The sequence below is a fragment of the Schistocerca americana genome, chromosome 3 (assembly GCF_021461395.2).
Source record: "Schistocerca americana isolate TAMUIC-IGC-003095 chromosome 3, iqSchAmer2.1, whole genome shotgun sequence".
In the NCBI taxonomy this organism is placed as follows: Eukaryota; Metazoa; Arthropoda; class Insecta; order Orthoptera; family Acrididae; genus Schistocerca; species Schistocerca americana.
In genome coordinates, this window is record NC_060121.1 from 317,980,399 (window position 1) to 318,006,469 (window position 26,071).

The window sequence follows — 26,071 nt, forward strand, 5'->3', positions numbered from 1 at the left end:
AGTTGAAGCATTGTGCACCCCTTTTTGTGCTAAAAGCAACCTCAGTGTTCCCCAATGAATGATACTCTAATTGTTTGTGTCATTGTTCCTTCTGAACTCCAGTGAATTATTTACAAGATTCATGAAGGAGTAAATATACTGCGAAGGAGTAGTCAAACTGCCCAACTCATCAAGCAGACGTCTACGAGATGATCGACGGTGAGAACTACATATTATTTTAAAGCACTTTTTTGAGCAATGAAGACTTCCTTTCTTAAAGATGAGTTACCGATGAAAATTATTCCATATGACATTATTGAATGAAAATGGGCAACCTATGTCAATTTATGATTTGTCTTTCCGCAAGATTTACAATGATTCTAAGTGCCGCTACGGTCGCAGGTTCGAATCCTGCCTCCGGCATGGATGTGTGTGATGTCCTTAGGTTAGTTAGGTTTAAGTAGTTCTAAGTTCTAGGGGACTGATGACCTCAGCAGTTGTGTCCCATAGCGCTCAGTCATTTCTAAGTGTAAATGTCGCTGAACTAAGCTGTTTTAGGAGCTCCAAAATATTTTTTTTCCAGTTTGAATTCCCAGGATTTTGAAGTTTCCATCCTATTTATTTCAAGTCACGTATAACCGGTGTAGAAGTGCAGAACTGAATTTGTTGCGTCTTTTTAAAATTGAGGATGAGACCACTCACAGGAAAACGTTCAAAGATATTTTTAAGAACATTGTTTACCATGTATTCTGTTGCTGTATATTTGCTTGAGTTGACTACAATATTAGTGTCGTTCGCAAAAAGACCAAATTCTGCTTGTTGTACATTAGACAGAACATCGTTCACATATAAGAGAAACAGTAGCGGACCTAAAACTGAGCCTTGGGGAACCCCATTCGTGATTTCTCCGTAGTCAGAATAATGTTCCCGGACTGCATTGGTCGAATTACCACGTACAACTCTCCGTGTTATTTAGATTAGATTTGACATTATCCATTGGTTAACTATACCATCAATCCCATATAACCTCATTTTATACAGGAGAACATTGTAATTCATACATACCACGAGGTCAAGGCAGGGCACAACTTAATATTGGGAAAGGACGGGGAATGCCCTTCTCGAAGGAGTCACGAGTCACGACAGTAACGTGCCTTAAGTGATTTAAGGAAACACCAAAAAACCTAAGTCTGGATAGCTGGACGGGGATTTAAATCGCGGTTGTTCAGAATACGAAACCACAGCCTTGCGGCTGCGGCATCTCTCTAGGTCGGAGGAGGGCAAGTGCGTACCGCCTCCAGTTGCATCTCACCTAGCAAAGTACTGTGGTGTTCAGACCAACCATCGCGTCACAGGCGGAGGACAGATTTATCCTTTTAAATCAATCTATATCTTCGGGCGTTCGCAAAATATGTCCGAGAGCGGATATTATTCTGAATTTGCCATTTTTGTATACAACATATTCGAAAAGTTGTGCCACAATTGCTAAATCTGACGCTGTATAAAGTGATTCTATCTCCAATGATTCACCGTTATACACATAGGACATTTTAGGCAGATTAATGTAATATCTAAACGGTAAGCACATATCAGTAGTGTATGCAGTTTTTTGTACTATTAATACGAATAATGAATGTGTACGCCAAATTTTGATTGAACGATCTGAAATTATACCCTCATATGATTAAATCGTCCGTCTCTGTTGCTGAGTGGTCAGCATAGATATCTGCCTTGAGGAGGACCCGGGTTCGATTCCTGGTAATGTCAAGGATTTTTCATTGGAGATGGACGGGAACGATGTGCACTCAGCCTCGTGACTTGACCGAGTGGTAGCGGCTCCACAGTCTGGAAATTCCGTAAAACGGCCGGGAGGGCGGTGTGCTCAGCACATGCCCTTCAAAGCGCATCCGCATGACATCGCATAGCAGAGAATGACACGGGTCTTGGACCTTCACGGTCTTGTGGAGGAGCCCTTTATATAATTAAATCCCGGGTATCCAAATAGTTAAGTAAAGGTGCTAAAAATATTAACAAATCAATTTTATTCATATTGCAATAATATTAGGCTGCTATTGAAAATTAATATTAAAAATTCAGACTCAATGAGAAACTCCCGATGTATATTAACAAAAATAATTAACAAAAAATGCTACAATAATATGCCTGGAACTGGAGAATCAGTGACTAAACTTTACTAAAATACGATTCGACTTCGATTAAATTTACACTGACGGGAAAAAATCGCAACACCAAAAACTAATTAAGGTAGAGTATTGAAATTTCGGTAGTAAATTTGTCTAGGTAACACATTTAAGTTATTAACATTGCGAGATCACAGGATAACTTAAGCGCGAGAGAAGCCATTGCAAATGTGCAATGCTGATACATTAATAAACGATGTAACTGAAGGAATGTTGAATGCGAGCATGAAAACGGGCATCATTGTACAGAGCTCTGATGTCAGTTTTTGGGGTCGAGCTCCATGCCTGTTACATACGATCGATTAATGCGCTGTTTGTGGATGACGCTGGAGTTGTCGTCCGATGATGTCCCATAACTGCTCGATTGGAGACAGACCTGATGATCGGCAGGCCAAAGCAACACGTTGACACTCTGTAGAGCATGCTGGGTTCCAACAGCGATGTGTGGACGACCGTTATCCTGTTGCTAAACACCGCCTGGAAAGCTGTTCATGAATGGCAGCACAACAGGTCTAATCATCAGCATGTATAATTTTGCAGTCAGGGTACATGGGATAAACACGAGAGCACTACTGTTGTGCGAAATCCCACCCAAGGTCATAACTCTAAGTGTAGGTCCAGAGTGTATAACATGCAGACAGGTTGGTTGCAGGCCCCCAACTGCCCACCGTGTAAACAACACACGGCCATCACTCTCAACCGAGGGATGAGAAAACACAGCAGACCTCCATCCTGCCTTTCAATGAATTCTCGCTTGACACTAATGAAGACGCAAATGACGGTGGTTTGGGATCAGTGAATTGCGCGCTACAGTGCTTCTGGCTCGGAGTTGTCCTTGAAGTAACCGATTTGTAACAGTTCGCTGTGCCATTGTGGTGCCATCTGCAGCACAAATTGCTGCTGCAGAAGGCGTACGATGCGCCAGATCCATACGCCGAACGTGGTCGTCTTCCCTCTCGGTAGTGTTACGTGGTCGTTCGGAGCCATGTCTTCTTGCGATCGTACGTTTTCGAGAACACTGTCGCCAGCAACGATGTACAGTGGCTACATTCCGGTCAAGTCTTTCTGCAGTATCGCAGAAGGAGCATCCAACTTGAGGTAACTCTATTGCAAGACCTCGATCAAACTTACTGAGATATTGGAAAGGTACTCTTAACATCAACTCACCAAGTGATATCTCAAAAGTAAATAATGCTCACGTCTATTACATCGCGTATTTAAAGCAAACATGATTTGCACCCAGATAGTGACGCTGCCAGCGGCACTCTTATGCGATAGTCGCAAAATCTGAATACATATCATCTTTCCGATCTAGAAACACATCTACCAGCTTTCGTTTGCATTGCAAACCTCCTATTTGGTGTTGCGATTTTGTCTCCGTCAGTGTTTAACACTTTACTTCCTTTCAAAACTTCACATATGCTCCATTACTGTAATTGTTGTATTACTTTAATGCTCTCTATTTTTTAATGCTGATTGGCGTAGCTAAACTTGAACCAAGTGTGATTTGAAACCTGAATTTGTTGTTAATCTTGTTTGTAAACGGGTCCACAGCTTCTGTACATTTTTTCAAAAGCAAACATTGTCAATTATAGGATGTAAAACGTTTCCGTTTACTTGCTATTAGCCAATTTCGACAGTATGGTCATTATGAAGCCACATGCAGAATACCTCTATCCACCATGCCGCAACAAAGGTGACATATAAATTAATCCATCTATACACTTGTGGAAACACACTTAACCTTCTACAAGGTAGTGTTTATGTGCCGCTCCAAGCTGATATTTTATTTTAAGAAATAAATTTATTGGGTTGGTTGGGTGAAGTGTAACCCACGACCAGTATATGACTAGACGAAAGAAATCTCCCAAATGCACCTTCAAATTGGGGGCAGAATGGAACTAGCAATCTGGGACTAACCAAGCCAGTCCTTATCTCCTCAGTTCATTTTTCTTTTCAGGCACGCCATGTTGTTTTGCCATATTGTCAGGTATATAATTGCATGTGGCACTCTATTTCACCCCACAGGGAATGGGAAGGTTCCAATTTCCGCTGAGGGCATCTTGAAATTCCTCACCTTTCCCCCTCTTTTCTAGCGCATCTTGGCGTATTTAGCTTCACGGACTAAGCATAGATGTACACACGTACAGCACAGAGGTGTTCTCGAGACTACGACAGATCTGCAGTGTAAAACAAAGTTATCACGGGTCTTCCTTTTATACATGCAGACAGTAAACTACTGTTGTGATACCGTTGCGCCGCAAAGGAACTGGGCGCCGGAATCAAAAATGGTTCAAATGGCTCTGAGCACTATGGGACTTTACTCCTGAGGTCATCAGTCCCCTAGAACTTAGAACGACTTAAACCGAACTAGCCTAAGGACATCACACACATCCATGCCCGAGGTAGGATTCGAACCTGCGACCGTGGCAGCAGCGCGGTTCCGGCCTGAAGTGCCTAGAACCGCCCAGCCACAACGGCCGGCGCGCCGGAATCAACCAGTTCCTTTATTCAGCTCTTGTGTGGGCTGTACCAGTAAGTGTCAGAGAAGACTGAGGAAACTATCTCATAACGGTTCTGTAAACGTTCTAATCCATCTCGGCTGCGGAACAGTGACGAAACCGCCGTCGCATGAGGGAACTGACGTAACTACCTCTAAAGAGTGTGACAAAAAATAGAACAAGATATATGGTGACACGAAGCCATCACCTACCAAATTACTAAATGCTGATTTTCCAACTAGCTCCGCAGATGAAGAGGCTGAAAGAATGTATGATGAGGTAAAAGAAATTATTCAAGTAGTTAAAGGAGACGAAAATTTCACTTTATAATCATTTAAGAAGGTTGTATACGTGAAGAAATCTAGAGACAATGGGAGTTTTCAGATTGATTATACTGGGTGCCCACGACGAACGGTCAGTATTCACGGAAATGACAGGAATTATCATAAGAAGCAAAACGGCCTGCTAAACATGGGGGCTTTAAGATGCATATCTTAAGACCTACGAACACTTGTTCATTTTCGCTACAATTAAATACATTTATTCTACTGAACAAGTGCTCATAGCTTTTAAGGATGCGCTTTAGAACCCATGTTTACTGGTCCTTTTTCCTTGGTTTGGTCCATACTACTACTACTTCTCAAAATATGGAAGTCAAAGAGGTTACAGTAGGTTTGTTTCACAGTATCGAAGATGAAAAAGTGCTCATAGTTCTTAAGGTATGAAATTCAAAACCTCTGTTTACTACACCTTTTAGCTTCGAATGATGATTCCTGTCATATCCCTGAATACTGACGATTCATCCTGGGACATCATGTATAATAGTAAGAAAGAGATTTTGAAAACAGATTTTAAACTGTAAGACATTTCCTAGGAGAGATGTATACTCTGATTATGAACTGCAGATTAAAACTGAAAAGTTAAGGAGATGGCACCTGCATAAATTGAAAGAACTAGAGGCATTTGGGAGGAGCAACGATTGACTGAAACAGGGGAAAGGAAGAGAGTAGAAGACGAATGGCTAGCTTTGAAAGATGAAATATTGAAGGCAGCAGAGGATCAGACAGGCAAAAATACAGGGGCAAGTAGACATTTTTGCATAACAGAAAGTGCAAACTGGATGAACAGGAATGGCTAGGAAACAAATGCAAGGCCGTAGAAGCCTATATAACTAGGGAAATAATAGACGCTGCCTATAGGATATTAAATAGACCTTTGGTCAAAAGAGGCAGCTGTAGGAATATCAAGAGGTCAGATGGCAAACCAGTACTAAGAAGAGGAGGAAAAGCTGAAAGGTGGAAAGAACATGAAGGCCTATAAAAGAGAAATCATCTTGAAGGTAATATTTTAGAAACAGAAGTGAAAGTAAATGAAGAAGAGAGGGGAGATTTGATGATGCTAAAAGTATTTCGCCGACCACTGAAAGACAATGGCCTTGGCATAGACGACATTCTCTTAAAAATTACTGTGCTCTTGGGAGAGCCAGCCATAACAAAACTATTCCACCTTGTGTCTAAGATATATGAAAGAAACGAAATACCATCAGACTTAAACGAGTGTAGGAGTCCATTTCCAAAGAAGACTAGTGCTGAAAGGTGTGAATGCTATCGAATCATGAATTTAATATCGTGGCTGCAAAACACTGGCACGAGTTATCTGTAGAAGAATGGGAAAGCTTGTAAAAGCCGATCTCTGGGTTGCAGGAAAGAGTAGGAACGCGCGAGGCCATACGGTCCCTATGATTTAGCTTGGAAAATGGGTCAAAAATAAAGGCTAACGTAAGTTTATAGCGTTTGTAGGGAAAGCTTTGGACAGTGTTGAGTGGAACACAAACTTTGAAATACTAAAGGAAGCATGTATAAAATAAAGGGAGGGGAATCTTATTTGCAACTCGTACTGAAGCCAGACCGCAGTTGTGAGAGTCGAAGGACGTGAAAGGCTAACACTGTTTGGGAAGGGAGTGAGATCGGGTTGTAGACTATCGTCGTTGTTATTCAGTCCGTACAGTGAACAAGCGGTAAAGGAAATCAAGGTCAAGGTCCTGCAGAAAGTGTCATCACTTCTGTCTCTATGCTGTTCATTTTTGGAACGCAACCTACGACCAGCTTAGAAGTGATGACACTTTCGTCAGGACCTGGCCATCATTTTGTAGGACAATGCTCAAGCACGTACAGTGCAAGCTGTTACTCCTTTGTTTCACTGATGGGGCTGCTAAGTGCTATGCTACCTACTGCACTCCCCTGACTTAAGCCCTCGTGAGTTCAACTCGATTTCTAAACTGAAGGGAACACTACACGACACTCGCTTCAGAACTGCAACAAATTCGTCGGGCAATAGAACGTGCCGCTCGAACTGTCAACACAACTGGCACTGCTAAGAGTATCCTACGGCCTCCACATCGATGACAACGGATTATACACAATGCTGGTGATTACTCTGAAGGTCAGTAAAACTTTGAAATACGCATCTATTTTGTACGAGCTGTAAAGAAACAGTTGCCACTATTATAGTTCCAAACCCCGTATATATATATATATATATATATATATATATATATATATATATATATATATATATATATATATATATATATATATATCGCTTGATAACTTGTGTAAGGATGTAGATTCATTCAGAGACGAAGGGCGTCCACACAATAGACTTAAAAACTTAGTTTTAGATGATTCATCACTGAAGTGGACGTGAGACTATGGCTGGTCTTATACTCTTAGAAATTCGGAATACCGACAGTCCTACGTTTTGTAAATTATTTTAATTACGCGACCAGTTCCGAACACTACATTAATGTTGTCTTTAGGCACCTATGCAGTCTGAACGGTGACAGTCAACTATCGTCGCATTACGACAGATACATGTGTATTTAGTGATCTCGTAGATTTCTATTTTCACTGATAGTTGTTAGGCGGCCGTAGTGCACACATTATGCAAATAGAAATCCTTGAGGCCAGACATGGTACCTGTCCTACTTCACCGATGGTTGGATATCACCATTCAGCTTGCGTAGGGGCTTGAAGATGACACTAATGCAGTATGACGCTAGTCGTTTTATTACTATATTTTATAAAAAGTACAGCTACTGGCATTCGTTTTTCTGCAAATGAGAACTTAGTAACTGCATCAAACACGTTTCCGTTTTACAGAGTTACAATGCTTTCCGTCGTGCTCGGGAATGTCAGATTCGCAGTTTCATAGAGTTACATACAATGACTGTCCGCCCCCGGTAGCTGAATGGTCAGCGTGACGGATTGTCGATCCTCTGGGCCCGGGTTCGATTCTGGGCTGATTGGGGAATTTTCTCCGCCCAGGGACTGGGTGTTGTGCTGTCATCATCATCATCTTATCATCCTCATCGACTGCAGGTCGCCGAAATGGCGAACGGTTTGCTACGTGGGGGGCCCAAGCCATACTTTTAAATAAAAAGGTACAATGACTGCTAGAAATTAGTGATAATTCTATAATGAATACAAATCTTGTGCCAAGATTCCAGGATAGCGCAAATGATCTCTCTTGCTTCCTCTGCGGACTCCTACGCTGACGTTCTGTCTGCTTATCCACCTGAAAATGATTAGCATTTGCTTTACCACACTCACCTGGACGTCTGCTGTGTTGACTGACTGGAGTCGTCGCAGATACAGGTTTCACCGACGTAACAGACTCGACGAGGCACTCTTAGGAACTGACACGATTCACTAAAAGGCGGTGAAAGTCTCTCTACAATCAACACACGTGAAGGGAGTCTCAAGATGTAGCACGTTAAAGTCAAGCTGAGAAGGAGAGAAGTGGCCTAAGAGAGCAAGCAGCAGAGTTACGCGTACAGCGTACAGTGTCGCCGGTTGCTAGGATGCGGTGACCGCGAGCGGCCGCCACTGCTCGACTGAAGGCTGCCCGGGAGATCTCGGCGTACGGCGGCTGGCGCGGAGTGGACCTTCACCCGGGGCCGCCCCACCAGCGCAGCAGCCAGACCTGCCTCCAGCAGACGCACCGCGCCGGCCGCTGCCGCTGCCGCCTTCCTTCCTGCTGCGTCCCGACACTTGCGTCAGCGCTGACCCCAGAGTACGCCGTTCCTCGAACACGGGCAGCCTGTCGGGATTCGATTAGGGAGGAGGAGAAGGACGTGGTACATTTTATCTTTACAGTGGTCACGATTCGCGAGACATTGGAGATCTGAATGGATTTCCCGAGGGGAAAGCAAAGACCAATGGCCAAAGCAACAGGAAACAAGATTATACAGTACAGCTCAAGCAAGTAAGATCTAAAACATATGTGTACCATAGGCTGAGACAGAAGTCCTGGAATATCTCCTAATATCCAGTCTGACCTCCTTTCCTCCGGCAGCTGTCGGACGTGGCACGGACTCAACAAGTCTTTGGAAGTCACTTGCAGAAATACTGAGCCACTGTGCCTCTATAGCCGTCCATCATTGCGGAAGTATTGCCTGTGCAGGACTTTCCGCACGAAGTGACCTCTCGATTATGTCCCATAAATATTCGATGGGATTCATGTCGGGAGATCTGGATGGACAGACCATTATCCAGAATGTTCTTCAAATCAGTCCTGAACAACTGTGGCCCAGTGCCATGTTGGGCAACATGAAGTCCCTGAATGGCTACAAATAGTCTCCAAATAGCCGAACATAACCATTTCCAGACAATTATCGCTTCAGTTGGACCAGAAGATGCAGTTTATTCCAAGTAAACACAGTCCACGGCACTGCTACAGAGCCAACACCTGCTTGCACAGTGCCTTGTTGACAACTTGGGCCCATGGGTTCGTGGGGTCTGAGCTACAATCGAACCCTGCCATCAGCTCTTACCAACTGAAATAAAGATTCATCTGACCAGGCCACAGTTTTCCAGTCGTCGTTGGAAGTCCCCTGCAGAAATACTGGGCCAGGGTGCCTCTACAGCCGTCCATAATTGCGGAAGTATTGCCGGTGCAGGACTTTGCACACGAACTGACCTCTCGATTATGTCCCATAAATATTCGATGGGATTCATGTCGGGAGATCTGGATGGGCCAACAATTCGCTCCAATTCTCCAGAATGTTCTTCAAATCACTCGTGAACAACTGTGGCCCGGTGGCGAGTAACATGAATCTTTGAATGGTTACAAGTAGTCTCCAAGTTGCCGAACATAGCCATTTCCAGACAATGATCGGTTCAGTTGGACCAGAAGATCCAGTCCATTCCATGTAAACAGAGTCCACGCCACTGTTACGGAGCCAACACCTGCTTGCACAGTGCCTTGTTGACAACTTGGGCCCATGGGTTCGTGGGGTCTGCGCTACAATCGAACCCTACCATCAGCTCTTACCAACTGAAATCAGGATTTGTCTGACCAGGGCCCGCATCTAGTGGTCGTGCGGTAGCGTTCTCGCTTCCCACGCCCGGGTTCCCGGGTTCGATTTCCGGCGGGGTCAGGGATTTTCTCTGCCTCGTGATGGCTGGGTGTTGTGTGATGTCCTTAGGTTAGTTAGGTTTAAGTAGTTCTAAGATCTAGAGGACTGATGACCATTGATGTTAAGTCCCATAGTGCTCAGAGCCATTTTTTTTTGTCTGACGAGGCCACAGTTTTACAGTCGTCGTTGGTCCAACTGATATGGTCACGAGTCCAGAAAAGGCAATGCAGGCGATGTCGTGCTGTTAGCAAAGGCACTCCTGTCGGTCGTCTACTGCCATAGCCCAGTAACATCAGATTTCGCCGCCCTGCCTAAACGAATGAGTTCGTAGTACGGCCCACATTGATTTCTGCCGTTATGTCACTCAGTGTTGCCCTGACAACTCTACCCAATGCTGGTACTCTCGGTCGTTAAGTGCAGGCCGTCGACCAAAGCGTTGTTCATGGCGAGAGGCAATGACTGAAATTCGGCTCTCTCGATACCCTCCTAACCCTGCGCATCTCGGAATATTGAATTCTCAAACGGTTCTCGAAATGGAATGTCCCATGTGTCTGACTCCAACTACCATTCCGCGTTCAGACTCTGTTAATTCTCGTCGTGCAGCCATAATCACGTCGCAAACCTTTTCATACGAATCACCTGAATACAAATGGCCGGCCGGAGTGGCCGTGCGGTTCTAGGCGCTACAGTCTGGAGCCTAGCGACCGCTCCGGTCGCAGGTTCGATTCCTGCCTCGGGCATGGATGTGTATGATGTCCTTAGGTTAGTTAGGTTTAATTAGTTCTAAGTTCTAGGCGACTGATGACCTTAGAAGTTAAGTCGCATAGTGCTCAGAGCCATTTGAATACAAATGACAATGCACTGCACTTTTATATCTTGTGTACGCGATGCTACCACCATCTGTATACGTACATATCACTATCCTATGAGTTTTGTCATCTCAGTATACTGTGTGGTTTTCTTATACGCTGTTGTGGATACGAAGGCCAGTTGTTGATAGCCGGCCGCTGTGGCCGAGCGGTTCTGGGCCCTTCAGTCCGTAACCGCGGTGCTGATTCGGTCGCAGGTTCGAATCTTGCCTCGGGCATGGATGTGTATGATGTCCTTAGGTTAGTTAGGTTTAATTAGTTCTAAGTTCTAGGGGACTGACGACCTCAGATGTTAAGTCCCATAGTGCTTAGAGCCATTTGAGCCATTTGAGTTGTTGATATTTGGGGAACGTGAGTTTTATTTCGGCCTGGTAATATTAGTCTAGTCTTTCCACAACCCTAAATGAGTTGTTATCAAGGACTATGGTGCTGGATTTCGACCTGGTGCCTTGAGACTTTCCTAGGACGGTATGTGTTTTCCGTCACGTGTTGAAAAGGAACTCCAAAAGTTCTAGCAGTAAGCTACCGTTTGTAGAGCAGTTGTATTACTGAGTGCAGGAAATGGCCAATTTAAAGGCCTCAATTCTGCTCCTGAGGCTGAGTGGTCAAAAGGGCTATAATATCTGATCAAAGTACCCATTTACTTATTAGCGGTCAATAATATAGAGTCTGTCCACACTTCGCCTTTATGACTACTTGAAATCTCCTGGAGTGACTTTCAGTGAGGTGTCTCAATGTCTCTGGAGGAATGGTGGACCATTCTTCTTGAAGGACCGAAACCATAGTTGGTAATGGTGTTAGGTGCTAAGGTCTGGAGAGAAGCTGACGTTCAAACTCATCCCAAAAGTGTTCTATTGGGTTACGTCGGGACTCTGGACAGGCCACTCCATTTCAGGAATGTTAGTTTTCACAAACCATTGCGTCAGAGATGCTGCTTTTTGTGCATTTGCGTTGTCGAGCTGATACAATCAGTCATCGTCCTCAAATTGATCCTCTGCTGTAGCGTTTTCTTAAGCGCAATAAGGAAACGATACACCAACGAAGAAAAACACTGCCATACCGTAACACCACCGTCTCTTACTTCACTGTTGGCACTAGACATTGCAGGAAACGTTGTCCAGCCATTCGCCGAACCTAAAACCTTCCACCGGATTGCCACAGGCAGTAGCACAATCCATTACTCCAAATCACTCACTACCAGTAATCCACTATTCAGCGGCGTCGCTCTTTACACCACCTCAAGCATCGTTTAGTACTAACAACAGAAACATGTCGCCTAAGAGTAACTGCTCGACCATTATGCAGCTGTGTTTTCCACATCCTACACAGTCATTGTGCTAGCAGGTCCGCTGGTAGCATTTTGAAACTTACGAGTGATTCCTCCCTCTGATTTCACGCGATTTTTTAGAACGACCCTCCACAATGTTAGATGGACCCTGTCTCTCAGTATACGAGGTCTGTTTGGTCTCGGTTTAGCTTTGGTTTTTCTATCCACCAACAGCTGATACGATCAGTTTTAAAAGGACTGAAATTGGGGTCGTTACTCAGCTGACAATCCAGTGACTGGTCCACATTTGGAGTCACTGAGCTCTCCTGATCGATCCATTCTGCTGCTGTAGCTATTCTGTTGTGATCACAGTAATCTCCTCTTGTACTGACGGGTCACCCCCGGTGACATCTAGTTGGAATTGCGTAGGGATGTCCTGATACTTCTGATGAGATGGGGCAAAGCTTAAAAACAATTTATAGAGCTCTTTTGGAGTCGGCTAGCAGCGATGACGGCCGTAGGAGGCGAGTCTTATGCCTCTAGGGCGGAGGAGGGAGGGAGGAGATTCTGTGCTCCGTCGTGATTCACGAAGTATTTATTTTTAGAATAGTTCGCAAGTACGTTCCCGTGCCCCAACGAAGACTTTGAACTGAGTAATTTCTGAACGTCTGGGCGAGTTCAAAAATGGCTTTAAGCACTATGGGACTTAACATCTGAGGTCATCAGTCTCCTAGAACTTAGAACTACTTAAACCTAACTAACCTAAGGACATCACACACATCCATGTCCGAGGCAGGATTCGAATCTGCGCGGTTCCAGACTGAAGCGTCTAGAACCGGTCGGCCACACCGGCCGGCTCGTCTGGGCAAGTGTCACTGTTTTATAAGCGTGCACACTCTCCCCAGGCAGAGGGCATGCCTCTGATCGCCAGTCCGGGAACAAGATGAAGGTGGCGTTGAAGGAATTCTGAATACAAAAAAATAATTAAAGAATGGAAATGTTAAATTTCAAAACTCACGTTTGTCAGGATGATCAAAAAAAGAATATCTCTTTTTCGAATAAATTATATGTATCCAAAAAACTGAAAATGTATTATGATACCACGGAACTACGTTGTTCGCGTGATTACCGCAAAAAATATAAATTTTAAAATAAATAATTTATTTCGAACGTTCTAGCCGCATATCAGGCAACTGACTTATTCTAAGTGCCAGTAAGAAGTTTTCGTTTCAGGTGCCATTAATAGTGACGCACTACGTATTAATTGTAATGAAACCAGTAAAATACTACAGAAATAATGTTTCAGTTGGTAAACCTGTCAACAAAAACCATTTGCCACAAATTTAAAATTTTTTAAAATTAGAATAACGAATTAAATTCAAGAAAATATGTTCAGTATTGGCTTCTGTTTCTTACACAGCCTCATTCTTGACAGCAGGTGTTGGAAAGTTTACTAAAGAACTCCCTGCTCTGCTGAGAAAGAAATGGCTACGTCGTCATGTGACGCCTCCTATTGCTGCCCACTGGCACGGCCACGATCAGCCAAAGTGTAATGTCCTTTTTCTATGCTCTGCTAATATCCTTCACCTCGTTGAGATAGGTGAAAGCGAGGCGACACAACACTGTCATTGGAATCAATATTTGTTGGTCAATAAGTTTAGATTCAAATTATTACCATCTGCTAGGTGCGTTGTTTAGCAGTTGCCGCTAAGGATGCTCAATAACAGTTACTAGGGGACCGATTCGCCTTTCAGAATGTATTAATATCTTTGATTTGCCTAGCACAAGTATACCGAATTAATTCCTTCAAAAGTCACAGGGTTCATTTAACACAGCACGATGTTTTATCCGTTGAAAGTTATTCTCTTCAATATCAATATGGAATAAACTATATTATTATTATTATTATTATTATTATTGTCCAGAGAGAATCCAATATACGGTTAAGTTCTCGTCATACTCTAATCGAAATCGCACGCCACTGTAGTCTTTTCTTAACTCGGTTTTTATTAACACATTTTCTTTGATGTGATTCACTACGATGAGTGGTCATACTTAAGGCCGATAACAAATGTGCAAACAGCGTCTATAATTGAAAGTCAAAGAAATTTAGTTTTAATGAGCCCGGCTTATGAGGTTAACTATTTCACGCAGTCGCGCATGAATTTAAGAGACGCGAATACTCAAGACTCAAACGCTAAAAGCTCGGACACTAAAATCTCGAACACAAAGACTCCCAGATGTTAAAGACTCACAGACGCTAGAGACGTTAGCAATACTTGCGTTGGGTTTATATCATAGCCATGAAACAAAAGGGACGTTCGTTAGAAACTCTATGAATAAAGCCCCTTGCTACTTTATTTAAATTCTCTATTCCACTGGCCCTTATGAATAAAGCCACTTTCTACTTTGTATATAATGCTCTATTTCATTGGCTCATATTACTCTTTTGATTTTCTGTTTTAAAATTGGAATTCGTAATTTTATACGAAATACGGGAATTGTTCATGGCGAGTTCGAATAAATTTTAGTTTCGAAAAAGACCAGATATGTAACTAGGGGTTACACAGCCCCCCAACGATAACCAGACTACTTCATTTTAACTAAGTTGTCATCGTTTAAAGTAACCGCTAGATATGCTAACATTACGCCTCATCAGATTTTCTCTGAGAGAGTGGGGTTCTTCGTTAACCATGTTTGACTTAGCAGTCTCTTTTTTATGGATCCGGGTCTTGGATCTTTGATTGGAACCTTATTTTTTTCTTTCTGTTTTTTCTTCTTTCCTTTTTATGACTGAGTGGCAGTATGTTACTTATGTATATGAGTGAGTGATATGACATGATTACAGAAATTGTACAGTAGGTATTTTTACATGTTCCTTATTTACTAAATTATTTCAAAGTATTATGTAAATCTTAAATATTTCCATTTTTCCTAACATTAATTAAATATTACATTCATTTCACATCTATACTGAAGAAGTCAGTTAAAATTTAACTATACATTCCATTTTAGATACTAGAGACAACTTAAACATTCACTCTGTCTGTTACTGAATAGGTCAGTTTATACTAATTACACATTCTATGTATAGTCTTAAATATTTCATTAACAATCGTGGGAATCGATTGCAGTCTTGTCTGTTGTTTTGCCCGGCGAAATCTGCAATGTCCATTCATCTCACCTGCCATGTGCGGCTGCACAGAGTGGTCGTTTGGGTTCTGCAGGCCACCTGTGCGTTTGCAACATAGGGAATATGTGTAATCTACGTCATCTTTTGTCGTGCTGCCTCTTCAATGGTTAAACAACACGACTTCTTCATTGTTTGACTCATATTGCCTCTTCTTGTAGCTTTCAATATGATTACATTTGTTGCGCCGCCTCTTCAACAGCTAAGCAGCACAATGTTTTCATTATTTGAGCCATGCTACCTCTTCTTACAGTTTGCACCATGCCCATAGTAACAACGGATATTCTTGCTCCCCACATCGCATAAGCTTCGTAATGCGTTCTTCGGGTTGCCTACAGCCGCCGACCTGCTGCGGGAGGGTCTCCTTTTTCTTCGGATTCTTCATCTGATTTATAACGATGTTGCATGTAGACCTCTACATCTACATCCATACTCCGCAATCCACCATGCGTGGCGGAGGGTACCTCGTACCACAACTAGCATCTTCTCTCCCTGTTGCACTCCAAAACAGAACGAGGGAAAAATGACTGCCTATATGCCTCTGTACGAGCCCTAATCTCTCTTATCTTTGTGGTCTTTCCTCGAAATATAAGTTGGCGGCAGTAAAATTATACTGCAGTCAGCCTCAAATGATGGTTCTCTAAATTTCCTCTGTAGCGATTCACGAAAAGAACGCCTCCTTTCCTCCAGAGACTCCCGCCCGTGTTCCTGAAGCATTTCCGTAACACTCGCGTCTTTATCAAACCTACCAGTAACAAATCTAGCAGCCCGCCTCTGAAATGCTTCTAAGTCCTCCCTCAATCCGACCTGATAGGGACTCCAAAGGCTCGAGCAGTACTCAAGAATATGTCGTACTAGTGTTTTATAAGCGGTCTCCTTTACAGATGAACCACATCTTCCCAAAATTCTACCAATGAAGCGAAGACGACTATCCGCCTTCCCCACAACTGCCTTTACATGCTTGTCCCACTTCATATCGCTCTGCAATGTTACGCCCAAATATTTAATCGACGTGACTCTGTCAAGTGCTAAGAGTATTCAAACATTACGGGATTCTTTTTCCTGTTCATCTGCATTAATTTACATTTATCTGTATTTAGAGTTAGCTGCCATTCTTTACACGATGTTCTTGACTAAACCGACGATCAAATTTTCGGTTGACATCAACGGACAGCTTCTAGTATAGCGTCTTCGAGAGATGAGCCTCAGGCGGATGGTTCTTGTCTTCTTGTTCTGGTTGTAACAAGTCCGATTTATGTATCCCGCTCGATCGGGATCTGAATAGCAGCCCAAATGAATATTAATTAATGTGACCGTGTACCTAATGGGACTGGCAATCGGATTTGACTGCTACGGAGTTGTTACATTCCATTTTGTCCTTCTCAATGCTGTAGTAATGAAATGTCTGGTAACAAGAAGAACAACAACACAGCTTCACTAGTCAAGAACCTATATTCATCTCAAAAAACGCCAAAAAGGAGACAGCCACTGCCTTCGTCATACACAGTTAATAACGGCTAATCTCAGCACAGGCTTCTTCGTTATTCATAATCGTCACACGCTAAATACAATCACTGCAATCCAACACTGCAATCCAAATGATGCCGGCGCTGTAGACGCGAAACCACAAATATCGGCACAGAAATATCACTGATCACTCTCGTAATTATACTTTTTCACTTTCCCGGATTATTCTAACACAAAGGGGTTAAACCGCGGCGATGGCCACTCCCTTTGCCGGTACAGCCTTGGAATATAGCAACAAGCCTCCACACGGCTCGGCCCGCAACCTGGGAACTGACTCAACTCTCACTCGCTCTCGCAACCCGACACTATCGATTGTTTACCCCCTCGACCTGTGCCGAGTGCAAACTTATAGTAATGGCCTACGGACCCCTTACATGGTTCCGCGTCTAGGTTGCAAGGCGAGAGAACTCCTGACGTCGACGCCCTTCGCCTACGTCATGCGACGTCTCCTAGATCATAGTTACCGTTTCTGGAGCCGTGCAGCCTAAAGATGACTCATCCCATCAAATAACAGCAGAAATCCCTCAGACTCTTTGGGCTGCGGCTTCAGCGACGGGTAAGATGTCTCCACACATGCTACTGAATGATGAATATAGAACATAGCCTTTCTAATGGTTCAGAGCATTCATTTTGCCACTAGTGTCAGACACTGTTTGCACATGCGATATTTCATTGTTTCACAATTATTCTTAATGCTCAAATCACTTTCATTTCCGCAGGCTATGCCGAGATCCTATCCTATTCAGTTCCGGGTATAATCCTATTGAATTAATGGCTCTGTTACTTCACTTCCATTAAGTTATGCCGACCTTCTGTCCTATTCAGATCTGGGCACAACTCCACTGAAACAATTGACACTTCACTGGGCAACCACCACCGCAACTATTTAACATGCAAACAAATTCGACGACTCATTGTGCTTGTTCTCAAACTGAGGCCTCTGTTCCCTAACAGTTACAAGTGAGATACTCAAAAGATTACGGACCAAGTGTTAAGAAATTGCATTGTCATTAACCACTATACTATTAAAAAAGAATACATTTATATTCACTAAGATCACAACATTATTAAAAAAATGCATTGTAATACTGCCAAACTATAAAAAACTACTTAACTGAAGCTTCTCATTCATTGTTTCATTAACTGTCACTAGAGGTTTCACTCACAAAATTTCTTCAAATCTTTCTGAGGAAACAAGTCCTTGGTTTGCCCCATATTATGTTCCTCAGCTAACGAATAGCTTCCCACATGCGGTATGCGAATCATCTTGTAAGGTCCGGCGTAAACATGTTGTCATTTCTTGTTTAACCTATTAAGAGCCATTGACTTAGGGCGTTTTCTTAATAAGACTTTTGTCCAACAACGCCTTCCTATTTTTTGTCTGGCTCAACCAAGATCGGTAAAGACTTAATCCATTCATAAGATTCTGGCGTGTTGCCTATTATCTCTGCTGTAGTATGCCTGGTGGATGAGTGCGGCATGTTATTGTGAATACCTTCAAAGATCGACACATACTCTATCCACTTATATTGTTGCGTTGCAGCATAAGTGCGAATAAATCTGTTAAAGTCTCTAAATATACGTTCAACTGGCGACGTTTCTGTGTGATATCGTGATATCAACGTATGTTTTATATATAATTTTGACATACACTCCTTCCAATCCTTGCTGGTCGACGGAATGGAGTAAGACGCTTGAAAATAAGTTTGGTGTGGATCGACATCCCTCTCATAAACACATTCCTTGATTAAATCAGGTTTCTGATCGAAGACTTCCAGATATTCCTTTAATAAACCAGCTAATTCATTCCGCTGTACTTCAGTTAAGTGTTCAGATTCGACTACTTTATTCTGGATAACGTTTTCAACGCCCAAAGAGTTGTCTGTTGATAAACTACTTTGTCCACAATTTTCATTTAAATACATTATATTAATACCTAAATAATTAATCTTTATTCTCTGGCAGAATCTGCCGTGCAATTCCAGTTTCCTCACCAGATTCAAAACAATAATTCGCCCGTCATTGACTATCTCTTTAAAGAGGCCAGTTACTACATTTTTGTCCCTCAGAAAATTCCAACCCCAGATGCACGGATTTGATAATGCGGCAGCTAACAAGAAGATGCTTAATAGTCTTTCCTTGCACCTGAGACTTCACAAGAACCGGCCCATCCCGCCGGATGGTTCGAGTCCTCCCTCGGGCATGGATGTGTGTGTTGTTCTAAGCATAAGTTAGTTTCAAGTAGTGTGTAAGTCCAGGAACCTGTGACCTCAGTAGTTTGGTCCCTTAGGAATTCCCACACATTTGAACATTTTTGAACAAGGACGGAATGAGCAGTCAACGCACCTGACAGCGTACAGTTTGAAACTGGCAACACAGGCAATTTTTACTTACTATTCAATTGTTTGAACAAACAAACGCGCACCACACTAATAGTCGCTCCATCATCGGGCAGAATATTTACAGGGTCGTTATTTATTAAAACTTCAACCATTGCCTGTACCATTTCAGTACAACAACAACTACAACAACAATAATCCAATACTGGTCCTTTAGACGTGTGAATTTAGAGATCTGACACTTCTGCATTGACCATGTTTCAGCACCATCTTTAAAATCAAAGAAGTCAGTTGTGTGCATTGGAATTACATGGAACTGGTTCATAGCTTTAGCTGACTCATCAGTCTTGTGTTAATCTTGCGGAACAACGCATTTTTTTAACTTTCTTCTTTTGTCTATAATTGCTAAATGTAGTAGTTCAAAAAGCTGTACCCTACTCATCCAGAACTTGTGTATTACCTGGTAAAATCACTCAGGGCTACCAGGGCCCATTAAAAACACATGAACTAAATGGAGGAGAGTTTAAAAACGCACTCCTAAGTCCAGAGCGAAGCACTGTTTGGCACTGCGACCTTGTGCCATCTAGTAATGATTGTTCGATTGGATCTCGGAATCTCCCTGAAGGGGCTCAGTCATTGAATTTGGACAAGCGAGAATTTTAACCTCGCCTCGCGGGGTCAAACTGAAGCTGACGAGCACTATTTAAACTGATGGTTCAAGTATAGCATTGCAGAGAAATAATCCTGGCTGGCCAATAAAAGTTTCGGATCAAAGCGCAGCCGTACGTCGCATAATTTAACACGTATGCCGTACAGCGGTAAGTGGGCAGGATTCCGGTCTCTGGCACGAGTGATACTCTTCGAGCGATGACACAGAAGCGCAGAGGGCGTGCGAAGGGAGGGATTCAGACTGTCACAAGTGAAGAAAGCTTTCTTCAACACAAAATCCTTACTGGTATCATATATTGATTTATAAATAAGGTTGAAGTTCCTGAAACAGTACGTCTGGAGCACAGCACTGCACGGAAGTGAGTGTTAACCATCGGAAATGCAGACAAGAAGAAACTGCCAGTATTTGAAATCTTGTACTATCGAAGAGTGCAATGATAGTCATGGGCTGTAAAATAATAGAGAACAATAAAGGTCATGACAGTATTTCGAAATAACATTCACTTCAATTTAGGTGTGCGATCAAGGGATGTAGAAGATATTAAACCTTTCAAATATCTGGGAAGATTCGCAGAAAGTGACGTTTTAGTCAGTGAAATTCCATATCGAATTGCCATAGCCAAAGAGACACGAAATAGAAGCACACGACGAAATTGCCCAACGATGGATTTTAATATAGGAGCTACACGAGCAATTTTCTATGCATTCATCAACTCCTCAAGCTTCTGTCGGATCGCCACGTAATATACCGTGATGCATACAGGACCACATGATAATTCCGCAGCGATGAATTTTGCTCTAGGCATCACACAGTATTAGTGGCTTACGGAGATAATAGCGGATGTGCAGGTATGAGCGCCACTGACTTCAGTACAAAATATTGTCCACGTTTGTGCGAGTGTTTTTGAAATGTGATCTTTTCGATTTAATCCCCATCTAAATGGGCTAAAATTTCACCCATGACTCATGGTTGCGGGGATTAGAATATGCATGACGGACACCGTCATATTTTTCTGCTGATTTACAGGAACCTGGACATCATGGCCTGTAGTTTTTACTAGTACTTTGAAATTCAATAACTCAAAAACGTTAATAGATACTGGAATAAAATTTCAACCAAATAATTAGTATATTGTGATCTACATGCGACAATTTTTTAAAATAAATGTGGAATACATAGTTAAGTGAATACTGATTTTTATCTTACGTGATGAGTCATGTGTAATTTTTATTTTGGGTACGCTGTATTTCCGCATTATTGAAAGAAAAAGGAGAAACAAATTTTATTCTTTCAATTATTAACTTGTTGAAACAGTAAACCAGGAATATTTACCAGTTTATTGTTTTGAGTATTTTATAAAAACTATTTTACAAGTCAATTTTTTTCTCCCCATAATTTAAGAACATAAGACATGCTTAAAATATTTAATACGTTGTTGAATAATTGGTTCACTGTGAATCCACAACACTATTGAAGTCTTTACGGTCACCAAGGCAATGAGTATATCACACACTATATCTAGTGACTAATCTACTAAAAATGGACTGCTTCCTTTTTCTGAGTACCATCATTGTAGCCTTCAAAGTTTTTGTCACCTTTTTTGTTCATTTAGCTTACTGGCACAACCATAGAAGTGTTTTATCAGACATTCATAGTCCAGCACCTTCCCTGTATCTGCAAAGGTAACCGTGAAATATCCATTAGGCGATGTGTGTCCTATCTTCTGCCAGGAATCGTCTAATGCAGCAACAGTGTCAGAAGTTAGACAAATATCTACAGTTTCTTTCGCTGCCCTCTGCATGGATGCTTCACTGACTTCCGTTAGGGCATGATGCAAACTTTTATAATACCTCTCAAATTTGACAGGTGGCAGTGGGAGATCCATCCACTTTCCAGTATACCTCATGGTGAAAGAAAGGCAAATATTCACTTCACTATATTTTGTGCATGTTATTGGAGATGTCATTTTCATTTCGTTGTTTTACACACTTGACAATCCACTTCAATTTTGGTGGGTAAGCCTGTTGTCTGACTTACGTCCTTACGAAACGTAAGGGAATTTTCTCTATTACAATATTTACAGTTAGCAATTGACAAAAGCAATTATGGAAGCTTGCACTTAGTAGTTAAAATCTTCATTTTTGCTAAGATATTTCAACTTGCGTCTTGAAGCACTGCTGGCGAATTTTTAGGCCTAATCTCTGCTCACGGCAGCGTAACAGTTAGCTCATTTTTATGGTTTTCAACAACATGCTTACGTTGATTATCGTAAAATCTATGACTGCAATTAAATTTCATCGTTTTTGGCATTTCAACTTGTAAAATGGTTGAAATATGCAGCCACGATAAGTTTACATCACATAAGTAAACTCGAATAATCTACTTGTATGGAAAGTTCGATTGCAATAAATCCATGGCCATAGTACAATCGATATGTTCTTCAAGGATATTACACAAATAAGTTGCTGTGGAAATAACAGTGCCAAAACTAAATAACGAGACACTGTAGGCAAGGTTTTGTCTGACAGTGGTGTGACAGCTAGGCATTCACGCGCCCTATCTGCTTTAGAAAGGACTTAAACACGAAAATAGTGAGCCGCTGTATATAAAATATACGTTTTTAGAATCAGCAAGGATCATAGAATTTTATTTAAAAAATTCAATTTCTTGGGTTCTCAAGACGTCCAGGTCTCCTTTAAGACGATATCTAATGCACCAGTATGGTGACAACTCGAGCATTAGAAGGAACTTAGTCTTCAATATCACTTGCTTGCAATGTTCTCTATGGTTCTATCTGGGGTATCTCAAAAGTAAAGCGTACAGCAGTTCCACCGAGAAAATTGAAGTGGAGCGGAATTGTACAGCCGTGTCAAGATCTATCAGATAATCTGCAGATGTTTTAAAGAATTCGTAACTCCATGCAGAGACGAATCCCTATTGCATCCCAGTGTGCGGACGGCATGTGGAACATTCTTTAAGAGAGGTGAGTGTACAGTAGATTTTACCACGTAACGTGCTGAACTAGCATTGCATCACCAGGTTAAGGTAGATCGTGGGTTAAGTTTTACTCCAATTAGATGTGTACTTAATCCAAAATTAAACATTTCGAATACAGTTGCAATCTGCTGTTTGAGTCTGTGATTATAGCTGATATTTTATGAATAAATTTGTATAGATCACTTAATATATTTCTTTATTTGTAACGTTGTTTCAGCTGCTGCCATCATCAGATCTTACAAGGGAACGTCCCCATCGCACCCCCCTCAGATTTAGTTATAAGTTGGCATAGTGGATAGGCCTTGAAAAACTGAACACAAATCAATCGAGAAAACAGGAAGAAATTATGTGGAACTATGAAAAAATAAGTAAAATATACAAACTGAGTAGTCCACGTCCAACATGTGCAACATCATGCACAATATGAGTTCAGGAGCGCCGTGGTCCTGTGGTTAGCGTGAGCAGCTGCGGCAGGAGAGGTCCTTTGTTCAACTCTTCCTTCGAGTGAAAAATTTTAATTTTTATTTTCAGACAAATTCAGTGTTCAGATACTCACACATAATCAACTTCGCTCTCCAAAATTCCAGGACATGTTCAGATTTGCTTGGAGATATGCAGGATTTGACGGTCTACACACGGAAAAATTTGAAAACATTAAAAACATATGTTTTGACAGAGCACAGAGAAAACTGTGCGACTGTGAAACTGTTGCATTCATTTATTGCAGTTTATGTAACACACACTTATGTTTTCATTTTTTTTTGGGGAGTGATTATCAGATACACAAGAAAACCTAAATCGGGCAAGGTAGAAGAATCTTTTCACCCATTCGCCAAGTGTGCAAGTTAGGTGGGTCGACAACATATTCCTGTCATGTGACGAACATGCCGTCACCAGTGTCGTATAGAATATATCAGACGTGTTTTCCTGGATCAAATGTTTTCGGTTCCCATTGAAGAGGCACGTCCTTTCGTCTACTAATCGCACGGTTTTGCGGTACGGTCGAAAAACACAGACACTAAACTTATCACAGTGAACAGAGACGTCAATGAACGAACGGCAAATCACAACTTTGCAAAAATAAAATAAGTAAACTTTTCGCACGAGGGAGGACTTGAACCAAGGACCTCTCGCTCCGCAGCTGCTCAGGCTAACCACGGGACCACGGCGATCCTGTGCTCGCGTCATCCTCGAAGTTGCTTATGTTGCCTATGGACTACTCAGTTTGTATATTTTGCTTATTTTTTCATAGTTCCACACAACTTCTTCCTGTTTTCTCGATTTATCTGTGTTCAGTTTTTCAAGGCCTATCCACTGTGCCGAATTATAACTAAATCTGAGGGGGGTGCGATGGGGAGGTTCCCTTGTTAGAACAATGTTCAGTATTAGTTGCGATAACATCTATGCCTAAGCGGTGTTTTATTACAAAACATGTGTATTAAATAAGGAAATATTTCATGCTGAAGTCAATGGCGCCTCGTAATCATGTAGTTCATCATGAAATAAATTACGGAAATTTCATACGCCAGAGAATATACAGGATGGTTAGAAACAGTCTGAAAGTTTGTAAGGGCGAGCTATGCAAAGAAATAATAGTTAAGTAAAAAGTTAGATTCGTTGTGTCGTTTCAGACTTAATTAGTATTGAAGTTAAAGAATCGTGCGAAAATTCAAGCAGTCCGCCATAGACGGTGTCACCAAACGTCTTCTTCGTTTGGCTTCTTAAAACTGAACAAAAGAGTGATATAAAAATTTGACATGGGACGGTAGTAAGGGTCGAAACCGAGCCAAAGAGTGAGCAGTTTCGAGCGCTATCATCTACGTAGTGAGAACAACCGACACTAAAGCCCACCCCGTTAGCAGCTCGGTCTAACGCGCTGCTTCCCGATCGGGAAGGCGTGCCGGTTACCAGCACGAATCCGCCCGGCGGATTAATGTCGAGGTCCGCCGTGCCGCACTGCCTTTTGATGGTTTGTAACGCGGTTTTCCATCTGCCTCGGCGAATGCCAGCTGGTTCCCCTTATTCCGCCTTAGTTGCACTATGTCGGCGATTGCTGCGCAAACACTGTCTCCACGAATGCGTACACCATAATTACTCTGCCATGTAAACATTTGGGGTTACAATCGTTTGGCCTGTGACGTTCCCGGGAGGAATACACTGGGGGCCGAACCGCATCATAACTCTGGGTTCGGTGTGGGGTGGCGGTGGGGTGGGTAGACTGCTGTGGCCTCTTGTGGGGTTGTGGACACACACACACACACACACACACACACACACACACACACACACACACACAACACTAACTACGTGGGTCACTCCAAAAGAAATGCACACTATTTTGGTAGAAATACAGTTTTCATTCTGCAAGTGTGAAAGTTTTACAGTATGTAGATACATCCTTCCCGTTTGTTTTCAATCGTAGTTCAACCTGTTCCCGTGAGTGGCGCCGTCACAGCATGTCTTCAAGATGGCTGCTACACTTGACATTCGTCAGAAGCAACGTGCTGTCATAGAATTCCTGTGCTGTGTAAACGACACAGTGGGAAACATCCACAAAAAGTGAAAAAGGTGTATGGAGATGCTGCTGTCGATCGCAGTACAGTTAGTCGGTTGGCAAGCAGGTTACGTGATGAAAGCGGGCACGGCAATATTGAGGATTGTCCTCGCAGCGGCAGGCCTCGTACTGCACACACTCCAGACAATGTGCAGAGAGACAGAATTGGTGACTGCTGACAGACGCATCACAGTGAACGAATTGTCACGCTACGTTGGGATAGGGGAAGGAAGTGTTTGCAGAATACTGAAAGTGTTGGCGTTAAAAAAGGTTTGTGCCAGGTGGGTTCCCAGGATGTTGACAGTGGCTCACAAAGAAACAAGAAAAACGGTATGCAGCGAACTTTTGGAACAGTACGAGAATGGTGGAGATGAATTTCTTGGAAGAACTGTGACAGGTGATGAAACATGGATCCATCATTTTTCACCATAGACGAAGAGGCAATCAATGGAGAGGCATCATGCAAATTCACCCAAGGAAAAAAAATCGAAACCACACCTTCTGCTGGAAAAATTATGGCTATGGTGTTTTTCGATTCCGAAAGACTCTTGCTTGTGG

At 42.4% G+C, this 26,071-nt stretch overlaps 1 protein-coding gene across 1 annotated transcript in view; it reads right to left on the minus strand.

Moving 5' to 3' along the window:
• The window catches only part of LOC124605180 (carboxypeptidase N subunit 2-like), a 110,032-nt gene extending 101,434 nt beyond the window's left edge, over window positions 1-8,598 (minus strand). Inside the window, exon 1 of the mRNA XM_047136694.1 lies at window positions 8,293-8,598. The gene's annotated coding sequence lies outside the window, so the exon portion shown is untranslated. The remainder of the gene's footprint in view (window positions 1-8,292) is intronic.
• Window positions 8,599-26,071: the final 17,473 nt, after the last annotated feature.